The 16,011-nt window shown below is 46.6% G+C and overlaps 1 long non-coding RNA gene across 1 annotated transcript; it reads right to left on the minus strand.

Annotated features, from left to right (window-relative positions):
* Window positions 1-2,370: 2,370 nt before the first annotated feature.
* LOC103888880 (uncharacterized) lies at window positions 2,371-15,526 on the minus strand. Its single transcript, XR_653247.4, has 3 exons — window positions 15,416-15,526; window positions 6,173-6,410; window positions 2,371-4,517 (listed from the first exon to the last, which is right to left on the minus strand). It is a non-coding gene; the product is annotated as an uncharacterized LOC103888880 (long non-coding RNA).
* Between the last annotated feature and the right edge of the window lie 485 nt (window positions 15,527-16,011).

A 16,011-nucleotide genomic window follows, 5' to 3' on the forward strand; every position in this document is an offset into this window, starting at 1 on the left:
CTGAGCCAACAAAATCCACGTGAATGCAACACTAGATCCCAAAAAGTGGTTTTTAAGCAATAAGAGTGGCGCGTCTTCATAGTTTGACCAATATTTATTTTGGTCCTACTATGGCTCAAGAGCTGTAGCAATGAGTAAAGAAGGCATATTTCACTGGATTTCTATGCAATCATGGCTGTGTAGGAGTAGGACTAGAATGATGAGCACATAACAGGAAGATTTGACATGGTCTGGGAGGTCTGGAGCTGCTGCCATGGGGGGAAGCATTGTCTAACATAAATGCTAAACAATGAGCATGTTATCAGTTAGATGAAGCGTGTATGCATCCCATGGTGTGGCTGGAACCCCATGGGGTTCTAGAAGAAGCTGGTGAGGGAGTCCAGGCCACAGGGTGCAGGACCCAGTTAAGGATGTACCTCTAGCCCAAGACCTAGGGGCCCACAATGAGTTGATGCATCAGACTACACTGGTCATGGGAAAGGCAACTTGCTCCCCTCCCCCATAAAGAACATTCTAGTTAGCACAAAGTTATTTTAGTAAATGGCTGCCCTGCTTAGATGAGCCACTAGTCAAAAAATTCCATTTTATTAATCTGTAAGTGTAAGCCTGAAGTTAAACCTGCTTCTCAGATGTTTAATGTCGAGTGACACCCTAAATGTCATGCCAGCTGGCTGTGGAGAGCTGGTTCATTAGGATACCAGGAGGGCTTCTAAAACTCAGATGCCCAGACCTCATCCTAGATCAATTAAATCACACTCCTGGGGGAGTGGGACCCGGCATCAGTATCTTTCTTTTCTTTTCTTTTTGAGACACATTTTTGCTCTTGCTGCCCGGGCTGGAGTGCAGTGGCACAACCTCGGCTCACCACAACCTCCGCCTCCCGGGTTCAAGCGATTCTCCTGCCTCAGCCTCCTGAGTAGCTGGGATTACAGGCATGTGCCACCACGCCCTGCTAATTTTGCATTTTTAGTAGAGACGGGTTTTCTCCATGTTGGTCAGGCTGGTCTCGAACTCCTGACCTCAGGTGATCCACCTGCCTCAGCCTCCCAAAGTGCTGGGATTACAGGCGTGAGCCACCGCACCCAGCCAGCATCAGTATATTTCTTAAACTCCTTAGGTGATTCCAATATGCAGCCAAGTTTGGGAAGCTGTGAACCAAGATTCCCTTCACCTTGCGTCTGTCCTTCCCCCAAGCAAGAGGAAGAAATGAGTAGCAGTGACCATCCATGAAACGGATTCGGGACTTTCTTTTAGCTGAAGATGAGAGTAGATAGTGGAAGAGGAGCCTGTCCAAATACCATCTGCAGACGAAGGAGCGTCTACAAAACACACGAGGGACCTAGAAACCAACAGACCCATCCCATCTCTCTCAGGTTCAGCAATTCTTTCCTTCCTCGGAGGGCGTTTCTGATGGGACAAGCTGGGCCCGGGCAGATTCTCACCCCACCACCCCAACTCCAGGCCTGGGTCCATCTGCCGCCAGTGGTGACTTGGGTGGCGCGCTCCGCAGCAGACAGCCGTGCGCCCTAGGCGACCCAGTCCCTGCGCTCCGGCGCCTGCAGGTCCTCGCTCCCGGCTTCTGCACCTCCCGCTCCGGGACATCTGGCTGAGCCGCGCCTCCCTCTCCCCGAAGCCTTCGCCCGCCCCTCCTCCCCTCCCCACCCTTCCCTTGTTTGGGGCGGTAAGGTCAGAAGCGTTCAACAATTCAACGTGGGAAGTCTCTCGGAGGAAGTGCCCGGTCATAAATTTCACCCAACAAGAGGCTCCCATCAAGCTTGGGCTTGTTAGGAAACCTCCCAGTCGCTAATCGAGGGTTAGGCAGCTCCAGGGCGGGTGGGCTCCGGGGCAGCCAGGGAGCAAGGATGAGGGCCTGGGGCTGCGGGTGCAGAGGGTTGTTGGGGTCCAGGTGTTCAGTGCCTTGCACACGTGGCTGTCGCTCTGCCCCTCTGGTACTGCCCGGCTGTATCACAACCCTTAGATATGTCCAAACGGTCCTTGTGTGTATAAGACACACACCCACGCACATTTGGGAGAGGGGCCTATCAGTGTCTCTTTACATTGCAGCGGTACGTTAAACCTCGTCTGAGTTATTTTAAGCCTGAAGTTCATGAAAGGAAACATTTGAGTAAGCTAAGGCTGTGTTGAATGCCGCGTTCCTTATGACCTTGCCATCTGAATGTGATGGTGGTTCCCAGAAGAAACAAACAGGCAAGAGGTTAAAGACAGAGTTCTAGGCCCAGCCCTTGCTGTGTGACCCTGAGTGAGTCACTGTATGTCTCTGAGCCCCATTTCCCGCCGCGGAGTGAGGGAGTTGGAGGGTCGGTGGGCGTGAGGCAGCTCTAAGTCCCCCTGGGCTCTAACGGCCTCTGGTCTTTGCCCCTCCTCCCTCTCCCTGCAGCGCCAACAAGGTGAAAGAAGGATCTTATCGAATTCAGCCTTTCTCCTGCTGCCATTTGTCATGGGAAATCTTTCCAGGGACTGGCACTCTGACTTGGTTGGAAAGCCAAGGGTATTGAGCCCACATCAATAGAAGGAAGGTTTGCAAGCCAAGTCTACACCTGCCCTGTGCCATGCCCAACACAGGGGAGACAGTCTGGGGATTATTTACTCCTGGAACTTTTGCTGCAATAAATAAAGCAATGCTGGAGGCCTGAAGGAGTTTAAAGACTAACAGGGGAGATAATAATTGTTACTATGCACCAGGCAGGGTTCTAAGTCCTTTGCATAAATTAACCCACTTAAGCCTCCCAACAGCTCCCTGAGGTTGGATACCATTATTAGCCCATTTTTACAGATGTTTAAACTGAGGTATGGGGGGATTAAATAATTTGCCTAAGATCATACTACAGGGAAACGGTAGAGAGGAGACTTGAACCCCTGAAAACACAAAGAGCATCCCTGGGCCCTCAGCAAAAATGACGCTTCCTATCCCGGGGACAGAAGGAGACAAGTCCAGGCATCCCAGAGAGCAGGAATCCCAGAGCAAAGGCCAGGAGTGGGACCGCAGGCAGAGTAAGGGGCCCAGGTGGCTGGTGCGCCCGCCCTGAGGATCGGATGTCTCTCTGGGGCATTGTGTCTACTTAAAGCGCTCCGCTCAGATTTTCCGTCAGGCCCCAGAAGAGCCATTCTGGGGCAGCACAGAGACCTCAGAGGAATGAGCTCAACTGAGCGGCTGTAGTTTGCAAAAGCTGCCGACCAGATAAGCTTCACCCCTCAGACCAAAAAGAAAAATCCCCTCTGGAGCCTGAATTGTTCGGCAAAAAAGATAAACGTATAAGCCAGTCCCAGATCTTAGAGCACCTCAATGGGACATGTGGATCATTTTCTGTAGATAACAAGGAACCCATTAAAAGAATAAGCCATTCTTGTTATGGCTTTTGAATTGTGATGGCTTTTGCCTGCAATATCTGTATGTTTATGGCAAAATCATTATTTTGAGATGAACTATCTGGATAACTGTCGGAGAGAAACTGCAGGCTGCATTTCACCACTGATGCTTTCTGTTTTATGCATGTGTTGCACGTATTCCCACCAGTTGGCGGTAAACTTTTGCGTTTTTCAAGCCTCTCAGAGGACCGACCCACTTTCTGCGCAGTGTCAGAAGCTCAAGAGAGGAGCCAGAAGAAAAAGACACAGTAGCCTGTAGCCTTCAGTGCACATCTGCAAAGACTGCATGCTTATTGCCACTATTGCATTCTGCCCGGGGCTCTATCATTCATCTTCTAAGCCAAACTTCTGCCAAGTCCCCTCACTTGTCCGTCGAACATTTCCATATGGGCTAATGTTTTTCCATCTTACCTCGCCAAAGTTGTTTATATTCTCCCTGAGTGACAGAGCAAACAAAAGCTGGTCAAAAGCAAACACATAGGGTCTTCTGATAATTGAACCACTTTTGAATCTTTCATTGACAATATCTCCACACCGAAGAACACCGGCATAGGTATCAAGCATAAATGCTTCTTCATCAATGGTTGCTTGCATCGAAAAGGGCTCAGAAAGATAGGACTCCTGACTGTTCCCTCAGAAAACGTTTGTGTTTCAGCTCATCTGGGATTGGAGAGCCCATTTCTTCCTGATGTGTGTCACTTGGAGGCCTCCAACCTGCAAACATCAGGATAGCTGCTTCCCTGCAAAATTAGGCAGCTGCAGGTTGACTTGAGCCTGTGTCTCCCGAACCAGAATGTGGGACGATGCAACTGAATAAGTGTGGCATGCTTTCTTCATAGCATAATTCTACACGATGACTTCCTACAGACACACACACTGAGAGAGACCAAAAGAGGATAAATTTGGGATAAAAATGCCACAATCTCATGACCTCAACACCAAACTGGTGCTGATCCAATTCTTCCCGAAATGAAATGTAATGTTTCTGAATTCCTTCTGGCTGCCACTGAAAGCCCCCACTTTTCCTGGTGACTGCGGGAGGCTGCGATGTGGTGGGGGTGGGGCATGGAGTGCTGGGCGCTAAGCTCCCTCCTGGCTTCACATAAAGGAAGCAAAATCAGAATCCAAGCCTGAAAAAAAAGAAAAAAAGAAAACTAAATTTAATTGGCTAGGAAACAGGATTCCTGGGGCCTCTGCTTTCCCAGCTTCCAGAGAAGGATTTAGGCTGGGACACTTCCCCGCCCTCAGGACAAAAAGAAAAAAAAAAAAAGGATTAAATTCGGGTTGGGTCTGGCTAGTACAAATTGCATGCAGAGTATACAGTTGCTTTGCATATTGCATGTGCTTTCATGGAGAGGGAAAATGGGGGAAGAGGGAGGGCAGGGACACTAAAGAGGGGAAAAAACTAAAAACAACTTGCTGTTTTCATATGGTCGGATAGAACTGTTTTGTCTCTGTAACTGTGCAGAATGTCAATGGTAGGCACCGTGTCGTGACAAGATTTTTTTTTTTAAGTTAAGCTAAGCTCACACCCAAGCTGTAGCCCCCCGAGGTACTGCAGCTTTAATTGTGTTCAGTATGATCTACAGAACAATATGTCTTGATAAATCTGAATGGCAACCCAGCGCACGGCTCCCCTTGGCATTGCTGCAAAGCCAGGCCTCGCTTTAGTGAACCCGTTCAGGAATGTGGGTTAATTCGCCGACCCTTTTTACCCCCACAGCTCTGTTTTTGTGAGGTTGGCAGAAACTGACACGTTTTCTTTTGCTTAATTAAGTTGTTCAGTAGAAGGCTGGTCAAACAGTTGCATCTACGTGGGGAGTCTGGAGATGCACAGAAAGCCGTGGGCGTTTCCAACATAAAAAGGGGGATTCTGTTATTGTTTGGGTGTAGACGGGTCATTTTTTCAAAGTTACTGCTGCCTGAGTGACCACAACCCTGTGCGCAGCCCTGAAAGGACATTAAAGCTGCTTAAATACAACTACCTTCGGTTTATTTTTTAAAAGAGAGAGAGAGAGAAAGAGGGAAAGAACAAGCAGGAGAGAAACGAAGCGGTCCCATTTATGTAGCATTTTATTTCTTTCCGGACTTTTTTTTTTTTTAAGGCAAAGAGTGGGCTCATTTGCATAAGAGATGCCCATACATTATGAATTACAGCTAGTATGATCAAACTCTCTTTCCAATCAGTAAAACAAAACTGGTACCATACCCATAGAAATTGCACTGGCCTTCTGAACAGAGGAGTGGGATCTAATCACCCTTATGCCAGACATTGGGGTTAGGAAAATGTCTAAAATCCCCGTTGATGAAATTCCCACTTTCGTTCCTTGGTGATGTTATGACAACCACACACAGTATCAGTCTCATGGATTCTCAAAGGAACAGAGGGCCTGATTGGAGGCCTCCTCCATCACGTCTCTGTCCCTTTTTGAAGCCTCCTATATTTCTAATTCAAATCACCTTTATCATTGATATGCAGACCCCCCGATTTTCTGTGGATATTTGGTCTCAGCAAGAGTTTTTCTTATTGTACGTACTGTGTGAGATATTTAAGAGGAGGCAGGTGGAGGCACTGGCACCTGGGCTTTGGGGTCCTAGTGCTAACAATGAATGGCCTTGGTCTACGGTATGCCCTGAGTTGTTTCTATTGATGCCACTGTGCCTCAGTTTATCCATAACAGCAGATGCTCATTGTGGGTACTTAACAGGCACCTAATACATATATTTCGGAGTTTAAGCTGCCCTCTTTCTCCCTTGGCAATAAAGCAATAATTAGAAAACTCACTGATTCCGCAGTACCTGGCACCGTCACTGTGCTGATAATCAACACCATGATTTTCAGCAGTTATGAAGCCCGGGCGCCCATTGGTGAAGCATCAGGCTTGCAGGGCTGCTCAAGGGATGTTTGTACATACTTGGTCTTGCAGAGAGCCATTATGCCTGCTTGGAAGCCAGGCACTCCAATTTTCCCCCAGGTCCCAGAACTGCAGCTTTTGGAAAGCCCAAAGATCAGCCTCTTCCTTCTAGAGAGAGAAAAGACTGTAGGGTCAAACATTTCAAGAGACTTCACCATGATTTTTCACTTCTCTTAATATACAAGAAACAGTAGGCAATTATTTGATTGATGTTAGTTGCATGAATGGCAAAATGATTCTTAGGCCAAAGAACAATCCATTTTGGAGTATAAATGACTTGGATCAGCAGTCTACACTGATATCAGCTGTTTTTTTTTTTTTTTTTTAAAGTCTCACTATGTCACCCAGGCTGGAGTGCAATGGCCTGATCATGGCTCACTGCAGCCTTGATCTCCTGGACTCAAGGCATCCTCCCACCTCAGCCTCCTTAGTAGCTGGAACTACTACAGGCATTCACCACCACACCTGGCTAAAGTTTTTTACTGTTTATAGAGATGTGGTCTTGCTAAATGGTTGCCCAGGTTGGTCTTGACTCCTAGGCTCAATTGATCCTCCCACCTCAGCCTTCCAAAGTGCTGGGATTACAGGCCACCATGCCCAGCCCGGTTTTCCATTACAAGCAATACCTGCTTACTCCTCAGATTTTGCCAGAGTTGATTATAGATTTATACTCAAGACACCAAGCTCCTATATTTAGGTTGTGTATATTCAGGTTCCCAAAAATACACAAGAAGTTGCACAGATTTCAAGGCGCTTCCAACCTCTAAGTAGAGAGGATGGGGAGATTTCGAAGGCCTGTTTTGCACAACCATTCCCAAATGACTTATTACTCTGAAGAACCAAAGCCTGGCTGCACAAAGAAATGCAAAATGCTTCCCCCGGTTCTGGTGGTCGATGTTTAAGGACCACACAGGACACCAGTCTGCAGTGTCCCTATCTTACTTCTTCATGGATGGCTCGAGGAAGACCCCAGAATCTGGGTCCGGTCCACCGATCTTCACGGTCTTAGAGCCACGATACTTAGGTCACCTGCCTTACTTTCAAAAAGGCCAAACTCAAAACTACACACAAGTCTCACATACACTTTCAAATCGCAGCTGATGGGCTGGTCTTAGCACCTCTTAAAGAGAGAAGTTGTGGGAAGTGAGAGAAGGCCTGAGCAGATGGGAGCTGAGATGGCCGGGCGGCAAGTGGCTGCCGGAGTCACGCCACCTGGCTGTCTTCCCACAGTCTGGAGGGGGTGTGTGTGGCTGGCAGTTCCATTCCCGCTTGAGGTGGCGGGCCCTCTCCCCCTTTCCAATTCCCTGACAGCCCGGGCAGATTTTCCTTTGGCTTTTGAAAATCCAGGACATATTATTCCTCAAAGTCGCCAAGTTCCAGCTGCTAGAGAGAGCCAGCCTTTCGCTCTGTTGCCCCACCATCAAGCCTACATCTTTACACCCAGGGAAACAGAAGGCCTTCCTCCATGCGGGCAAGCCCACAAGAGTTCGGATGCTGCCGCTCGGGTCCTGCAGACAGAGGGGAAGATTCACAAGGGCTGGCCAGGAGCCATCCCACTAGCCCTGGCACTTGCAGCTCCACATGGAGCTCTGCGGCTCTTCAGGACAAAGAGGAGTGTTTTTATCAGTCCAACGTTCTGCTGACAAATGCATAATAAACTGACAGAAAGCGACCAAGCAGCATTTCAAAACCCCCAGTTACAGGGGAGGCCAAGCCTGAGTGGAGATGGTCACTTTCTGCAGGTGTTCGGCCAGTGTCCCTGCATTTGCATGCATTTGCATATACTGTCAAACAGTTGGCTGACAGAAAGTCTGAGGAGGTCTGGACACAGCCCAAACCTGTCAGTGGCTTTCTCCTTGCCAGTCAAGGTTGGCTCTGGCTGCAATTAAGGCAGGAAACGAATACTTCTGACATTGCAATATACCCAGCCACAGCTGGGCGAAGTTAAATGGAAAAGTGTGCTTTATTTAGAAAGACAAGATGCATGCTGGAAAAAAAAAGATGGGGAAGGCCAAGAGTGGTAAATGCTCAGAAACTGACACTCTACACTCATTCTGCAAAAGGAAACAAATATTTTTCAGTCCTTCCAGGTTGCTGTGCTGTGGTGTTATTTGTTGTTGTTGTTGTTGTTGTTGTTTGGGGTGAGTGAGCAGATTTCCCCACTGAGTGAGGCCAATTCAGCATGTGAGAGGAGCTTGCCAGACACTACACCTCTTATCTTCAGAGTATCATCTCAGGAAGCAGGGAGGAAGCGCATCCCCAAACCACATTTCCGTGACACACGTGCTACCCCATAAGGCTCCACTGTTCTGTTCAGTGTTGGCAAATAGGTAGCCATGGCTTGGAGGGAGTGAGAAAATTGGAGGGGGCCGAGCACAAGTGTCACGTTGTCCCCCCACCGCCCCGCACAAGGGTTACAGCTCATATTAGCATATGGATTGCCATGGGAAAGAAACAAAATCAGAGCCTTCACTACTGTAAAAGTGAATGGCCTCAAGAGATGGAGGGGGCGGGGAAGGAAGAAAGCCGGAGAGAAACGTTGTTGTTGTTGTTCTTGTTGTTTTTAAGAACACATGAGATTTATATTTTTGGAGGCCTGTGTCCTTCTGAGATGTTGTTTTACAGATTCTTTAAGCGAGACCTAACAATTTATTAAATACTTCATCTCTAAACAGTGGTGGGCACTAGAGTTTCATGAGCAGCAAACAATAGATTCTGTTTATTCGCCAACAATACAGACACTGTTTAGCTCCGGACTGCAAGTGGCTGAGCCATCTGGCTCATATCTCCACAGTAAAACATTGTCCGTGACACAAAAAATGACTACATCCCCAGGACAAACTAGTGTGACCTCTAAATAAAGCCTTCCTCTGAAGCTATGATATCACACTGCACAGGGGACACCAGCACAATTGAATCTGGTCACCAAAAGCCCAAATGAGATAGGACTATGTAAATGGAATTTTATAGGAGACTTTTTGTCCTCCGTGGCAAACCATCCAGATCCGTCCACAGCACTGAAACATCTTTTTCATTCACCCCTGGGACAACAGTGTGGTTCTATTTGGCAATTGGCAGTCCTCTTTCTCCCGCGCCCTACCCAGGAAGCACACGTCCGTGTTCCCGAGGCAGCACCTGCAGCCTTTGCTTCCAACAACTTTTCACTGATGGGGGCCCCACCTGCACCAGCCTTTTTGCTGATATTTCGGAAACAAGTGGCCCTTTCTCCTCCCTGCCAGGGAGAAGGCCCAAGTTTGCCAGCTTCTTCACAAATAGCCAAACAAGTCACTCTCAGCCTTGCGCCACCTGAATGCCCGCTTCACGAGGCAAACAAGTACACACACACACACACACAGACATACACACACAGACACACACACACACTCCAGCACCCTGTCCAAGAAAGGGGCCATTTCAATGGATGAAGTGTCATTCTCCGGAAAAGACCCAATTCAGTCTCCACGACCAAGGCATTTGTGTGGCTGTTTGGTGGGAAAATTTCATTACAGAAATTGAGACATGAAGAACAGACCAAAAAGCTGGCTCGGCTTAAGCCTTCCACCTGTTCCAATTCCTGTTTGTTTTGTTTTTCAGAGCGAGAAACCCTGACCCACCCCTATGCATAAAACATTTTGCACACAGGATGCTTCATAAAATACGATCTCTCAGTGATTTCCCCATGCAAGCAGGTATTGGACCATTTTGCAGCCGGAGCCACCTGAGATATAACACACACAGCACCTTGTTGGAGATGGACAACGGAGGGTGAATTCCTGCGTGAACTTTTGCCAGCCCTGTCATCTCACACAAACTACTTAACTGCTCAGCACCCATCCTCAGGTGTAAAAAAGGGATAACGTTTCCTTCTTCACAGAAACTAAATTTGGAAAATAGATGAGAAATGCTTATCATAATGCCTTATATATAGTGAAGGTTTAATAAATGGAAGCTTTTACCATAATGAAAACAGATAATGGTAACACTGTTTCTATGGTTCCTGGAATTTCAGTGAGAAAACAGCTTCCAGAATACCAGTCACTCATTTAAATAAACATTGACCCTTGATAATAGTAACATTTATTGGCAGGGTACACTGGCTCATGCCTGTAATCCCAGCACTTAGGGAGGCCGAGGCGGGTGGAACACTTGAGGTCAAGAGTTCAAGACCAGCCTGGTCAACAAGGTGAAACCCTGTCTCTACTAAAAATACAAAAATTAGCCAGGTTTGGTGGCAGATGCCTGTAATCCCAGCTACTCAGGAGACTGAGGCAGAAGAATCGCTTGAACCCAGGAGGCGGAGGTTGCAGTGAGCAGAGATTGAGCCACTGTACTCCAGCCTGGGTGACAGAGTGAGACTCTGTCTCAAAAAAAAAAAAAAAAAAAAAAAAGTAACATTTATTATCATCATTACCATTTAGCATTCACCCTTGCCAAATTATTTGGCAAAGTTGGATTAGAAACTGCACTGCTAGTGATCTTATCCTCTTCCTATTTCTGAGGTAGAGCTTTCTTCATGAGGCATGAAAATGGCCAGAATTGTCTATTGTTATTTCTGTAGCAGTCACAGTCATTTGTTTTTAAAAAATGAGAATGCACAGTTGCTGTATCTTAAGTATAAAGTCACATGGATGGCTTGATATCTTAAAATGATTTCTTTCCTTTTGCTTCAGTTCCAGTTAATCCCAAGATTTTAACTGCTTGCAATTAATTTAGGAGTAATCTTTGCACTTACAACTGGTGGGTTTCTAGAAATGAAGCTGTTTGGTTGAAATTATGAAAGCTGATTTTTCCCAATTAGTTGAGAGAACACAAACTGGACCCAGAGCCTAGGAAACAACTTTTTGTAAAAATGTCACAAATGGCAACTGGGCATGGTGGCTCACGCCTGTAATCCCAGCACTTTGGGAGACCAAGACAGGTAGATCACTTGAGGTCAGGAGTCCGAGACCAGCCTGGCCAACATGGTGAAACCCCATCTCTACTAAAAATACAAAAATTAGCCAGACGTGGTGATGCATGCCTATAATCCCAGCTACTCAGGAGGCTGAGGCAGGAGACTCGCTTGTACCCAGGAGGTGGAGGTTGCAGTGAACCAAGATCCTGACACTGCACTCCAACATGGGTGACACAACGAGATTCTGTCTCAAAAAAAAAAAAAAAAAAAAAAATCACAAATGCCATATTTAACCAGCTGTAAACTGAGTAACGGGCCCTTGGCAGTCCAAACTTGTGATAGGTATGTAAATCAATTTAACAGGACATGATGATATGGCTTCAGTTACCATCTACGTAACTCCTCCAAACATTTTCAGTAGAAATTTAAAGTATTCCCAGGATATCAAAGCTAGTGGAAATTTCCACATGGAAAACCTTCTAGACTTTATATTTTTGGAAGAATGCAAAACACTCACTGTTTACTTACAAATCTCCACCTCTGTTTTGTTAGCTTGTTTCATTTTGGTTTTGCCTTAATGCTTAAATGTGGAAGCTGTTGCCTACATTGTATTATTTCTATCAATCCTGGTTAATATCAGCAGGAAAACTGCTCCCAGGGTGACAGTCAACCACGCAAACAAATGCAGCCCTGGGAATCTGGGACCTATAAGAAGTCCAGCTAAGGACATATGAGAATCCAATTAAACTTAGAAATACACATTTTGGATGTGAGGGCAAGGTCAAATCCTCTCATATATTGTTGGTGGCAAAGCAGGTTAAAATAACCTTTGTAGAGAGTAATTTGATAGTCTCTACCAACATGTAAAATGTTTACACCCTCTGATCCAGGAATTCTACTTTTGGGACCATATTCTACTGAGCTATTCCTTCAAAGTGTGCAAGAACATGTGTACAAGGGGGTTGATTATAATATTATTCCCAAAAATGAAACATGATAACCTAAGTTTCCATCAATAGAGCACTGTTTGAATAACTTACAGTGCATCGGTTAAAAAGAATGATGGGGAACCATATGTATAACACGCCCTATAACTACATCTATATCTGTATGTTTCTATATAAAATTGTCTAGAAGAGGCTGGGCACAGTGGCTCACACCTATAAGCACTTTGGGAGGCCAAGGTGGTCAGATCACTGGAGCTCAGGAGTTCCAGACCAGCCTGGGCAACATGGTAAAACCCCATCTCTACAAAAAATACAAAAATTAGCCAAGCACGGTAGAGCATGCCTGTAGTCCCAGCTACTTGGGAGGCTGAGGTGGGAGGATCACCTGAGCCCAGGAGGTCGAGGCTGCAGTGAACCATGATTGTGCCACTGCAGTCTAGCTGGGCAACGAAGTGAGAACCTGTGTCAAAAAAGTAAAAATAAAAACAGAATTATCTAGAAGAATGCATGCCATGCCATCCAGAAGATGAAAAGAGGAGGATTTCGTTTTTACAGAATGCCCTTTAGTGGTATTTGTGTTTTTTAAAACTAAAAAGTCATAATCCTTTTGGACTTTAAAGTACCATGGGTACCACAAATTAAAAAATACATTTCCCGGTCACTGTTCACTGTCAGGCTGCTGATATTCCTTGGCATAGGGGACATGAACTTTACAAGGGAGCAGGAAAGAAGAGCTGGCCAGCAAAACTTCCTGGATGCCCACTGTGAGAAGGTGTTGACGCCAAAGGCTGAGGGAGTTACAGCCAAAGAGAAAAACTAATCCCTTCCCTTAAGGGACTTACCACGGCATAAGAAGTCTGTGGCTAAAATAAATATAATATGGAAGTGCTGAGTGATTTGATGTACCCGATCTGTGGGGTTTTAATTGTTTGTGATTTGTTGGTTCTGCAACAATACAAGCCATCTAATGTAGTGCTCAAGAGCTGAGCTCTGGGGTTCGACTATGGCCAGCTCTACACTTACTGGCTGGGGAACTTTGCTACTTAGTATCTCTGGGCTTCAGTTTCCTTCTCTGTAAAATATTTGGATTATCTACCTCACAGGGCTGATATAAAACACTTAACACAGAGCCTGGTGTCTACTGCATACTAGGCATTAGCTATTGTTTTGTTATTGTTGCTATAATAATATTTATATTGTTATTATCACACAACTAATTTATTTATCCACTGCCCTTCATGCAGAAGGGACAGCACGGTGTAGTCTGTATTTCTGAGGAGTCAGGGACCCACCCAGGTAGGCTCGGGTTTTGAGTTACCCCCGCAACAGGGGGGTTTGTGCTTCAGCAGCCACACTCTCGGCCCACACCCCTGATCTGCCTTTTCAACACGGCAGACTGGGGTAGGGATCTACGGCCATGGAACAAAGGCAGGTTCGCTTGTAAATGCTGAGGCAGAAACGGCAGTTATTTAAACAAGACGGCATTAAATCTACAAAAAAAATCCGCGCCATGCCCAGAGCCAGCTCCCAGGTGACCCTGGCCCATGGGATGGCGTCTCCTGCCAAGGACACAGGGCTCCCCTCCCCAGGGCAGTTTGTGGCAAAGCTGGAGCTGGTTTCGGTGTTGAGACACCCCTGCCCCCCCGCTGCCTTCACCGGATAGTGTTTCCATTGCTTCCTGGGTTCCTCTTCCATCCTCCCGGCTTCATTCCTGCAATTCACACATGGCCCTCATGGGCCACCGTACCCTGCACCCTACATGTCCTTTTTGCAGCATCACCTGCCTTCACTTGACTGATTCTCTCACTCTTCCAATTCCAATCCCCACAAGAAGAATTTAGAGGGTCCCACTCATCTTTTCAAGTTAGGAAAACCAGTCAAAAATTATCAGCAGGTGGCATAGACAGCAGCCATTTAAGCCCATTATGGGGCGGTGGGTGGGCAGGCCATGACTGATACCTCTAGCAACCAATGAGACTGAGGAAAGAGACTCTTCTGCCTTCCAATTGGTCAGCACTGCTTTTAAAGGCCCTGAGCGGACCAGACGCTGTCCTCCCACCTCGCAGGTGGAGAGGGACTCTGGGGCCAGTGGAATGTTTGGCTATATCTTCTGCGACTAAAATATAACTGTATTTGTCTGTGATCTAGAAAGCACATGACTTTTTTCCCATAGCTATTTTATTATCAGCTGTAAGTCATAGCAACCATGACCCAAGTCATTTTTGTGCGTTTATCTTGTTTTTGTTACTAATACCAGTGCTTTACCTACATACAGTCTCTTACCTTTGACAAACTTCTTTCACACATGCTAATTTGGATAATATACGAAATGAAGCGTATCTTACTCTCTCCTTTCCATAGATAAAGAGAATGAAGCTCAGAGAGGTTGAGTAATTTGCCCAAGGTCACACAGCTAGAAAAGTGAGAGCGGGATTAGAATCCAACTTTTTGGACTCTGAAGTCAGCCCTCCTTCCATGTTTTTGAACGTTTTATGGAGTATTCAGAAAAATATTTCCCGAATAAATGAGATCTCACTTTCCCCTCTCATGTTTTCCATTTTGGAAACCTTTACAGTTTAAGGGTCAAGACAGTAGATAAAGGTTTTTAAAAAATAAACTTTCCACAAGTGCAGAAGTAAAATTTCTTAATAAATAGGAAAAGATTCAGGACAGATAATATGAATACACTGGTGAAACAATAACTTATAAGATGGACCTGGCAGGAAGTAAAAGTGTCCCACACAAATTCTCGCTGTTGAAGGAATGCCCCGTCATTAGAGCAGAGGGGGTCATAGACACAGGCTTTATGCCTCGTGCTGAATGTCTAACCGCACAGAGTTGGTGCCCCATAGACAGAGCCTCTCACCCCTCCCCAGCCTCTGTGCAATGGAGACGGCTGTGTCTGCTCCTCTCTGGCCTCTGAGCAGAGATGAGTGACCCAAAAGGATAAGCTGGCTTTGGACTCTGTCCTCCTCTGGGGTATCAGAACTAGGTAAAAACCCTCCTGCATCTTGAATATGGTGGCTCTGGGGACACTCTGGGCCCACATCCTTGCTTCTAGCCACATTTTTATGGTTCTGAAACTTATCACTGTGTGGCAGTTTGCCAGAGAATGAGGAGAATGGGGTCATGGGATCCCCGCCATGCCCAGAGCCAGCTCCCAGGTGACCCTGGCCCTGTGAACAAAGTTCACACCAAAACAAGGAAGAGCTTTCCTGCCCCACCTCTCTTCTCATGTTTGGGGCCAGTCGGGTGGGGAGAAACCTTCTTACCACATGCGGTCTGTGTACTCTGGTCTGGTGGGATAGCAAGGTCCTGCTGTGCACAGGTCAGGCCCCGAGTGTCCTCCTGCCCTCCACCCAGCCACTGACAAATAGAGCTTTCCTTTGTTTTGCCTTGTGACCAAAGTTCTTATATGCCTTAAAGGGGAAAGAGATTTTTTCTTATTCAAAATCACCCAGAAGCCATTCAAGGCAAACAACTCACCCAAGGGCAAGCAGGAAACTGCTGACAGAGGCCAGGCCAACTAGAACCAGGGCCCCTGGGCACTGGGTGCAGAGCCCAGTACCCTGAGGAAGCTGCCATCAAAGGAGTGACTCATCCCAAATGATGTCGGCATTGACCAATGAAAACAAAAGCTGAGGTAGAGAAACTGTCAGAGGGGCCTCACCTTTCCAAGCCTGGGTACCAATACTCTGAGTCCTCACTGGATCTTCTTCCGAAGACCGACCCCTGCAGGGAGACTCTCGGTGAGGAAAAAATATATAAACAAATATAAACAGGTCAGTGAGCCGAACAATTATATCTTATATCCGATGGGATAAAGACAGTGTGTCAGGGCTGGCCATGGGCTCAAAAATGTGTGCGT

The sequence above is a fragment of the Pongo abelii genome, chromosome 22, assembly GCF_028885655.2.
Source record: "Pongo abelii isolate AG06213 chromosome 22, NHGRI_mPonAbe1-v2.0_pri, whole genome shotgun sequence".
Lineage (NCBI taxonomy): Eukaryota > Metazoa > Chordata > Mammalia > Primates > Hominidae > Pongo > Pongo abelii.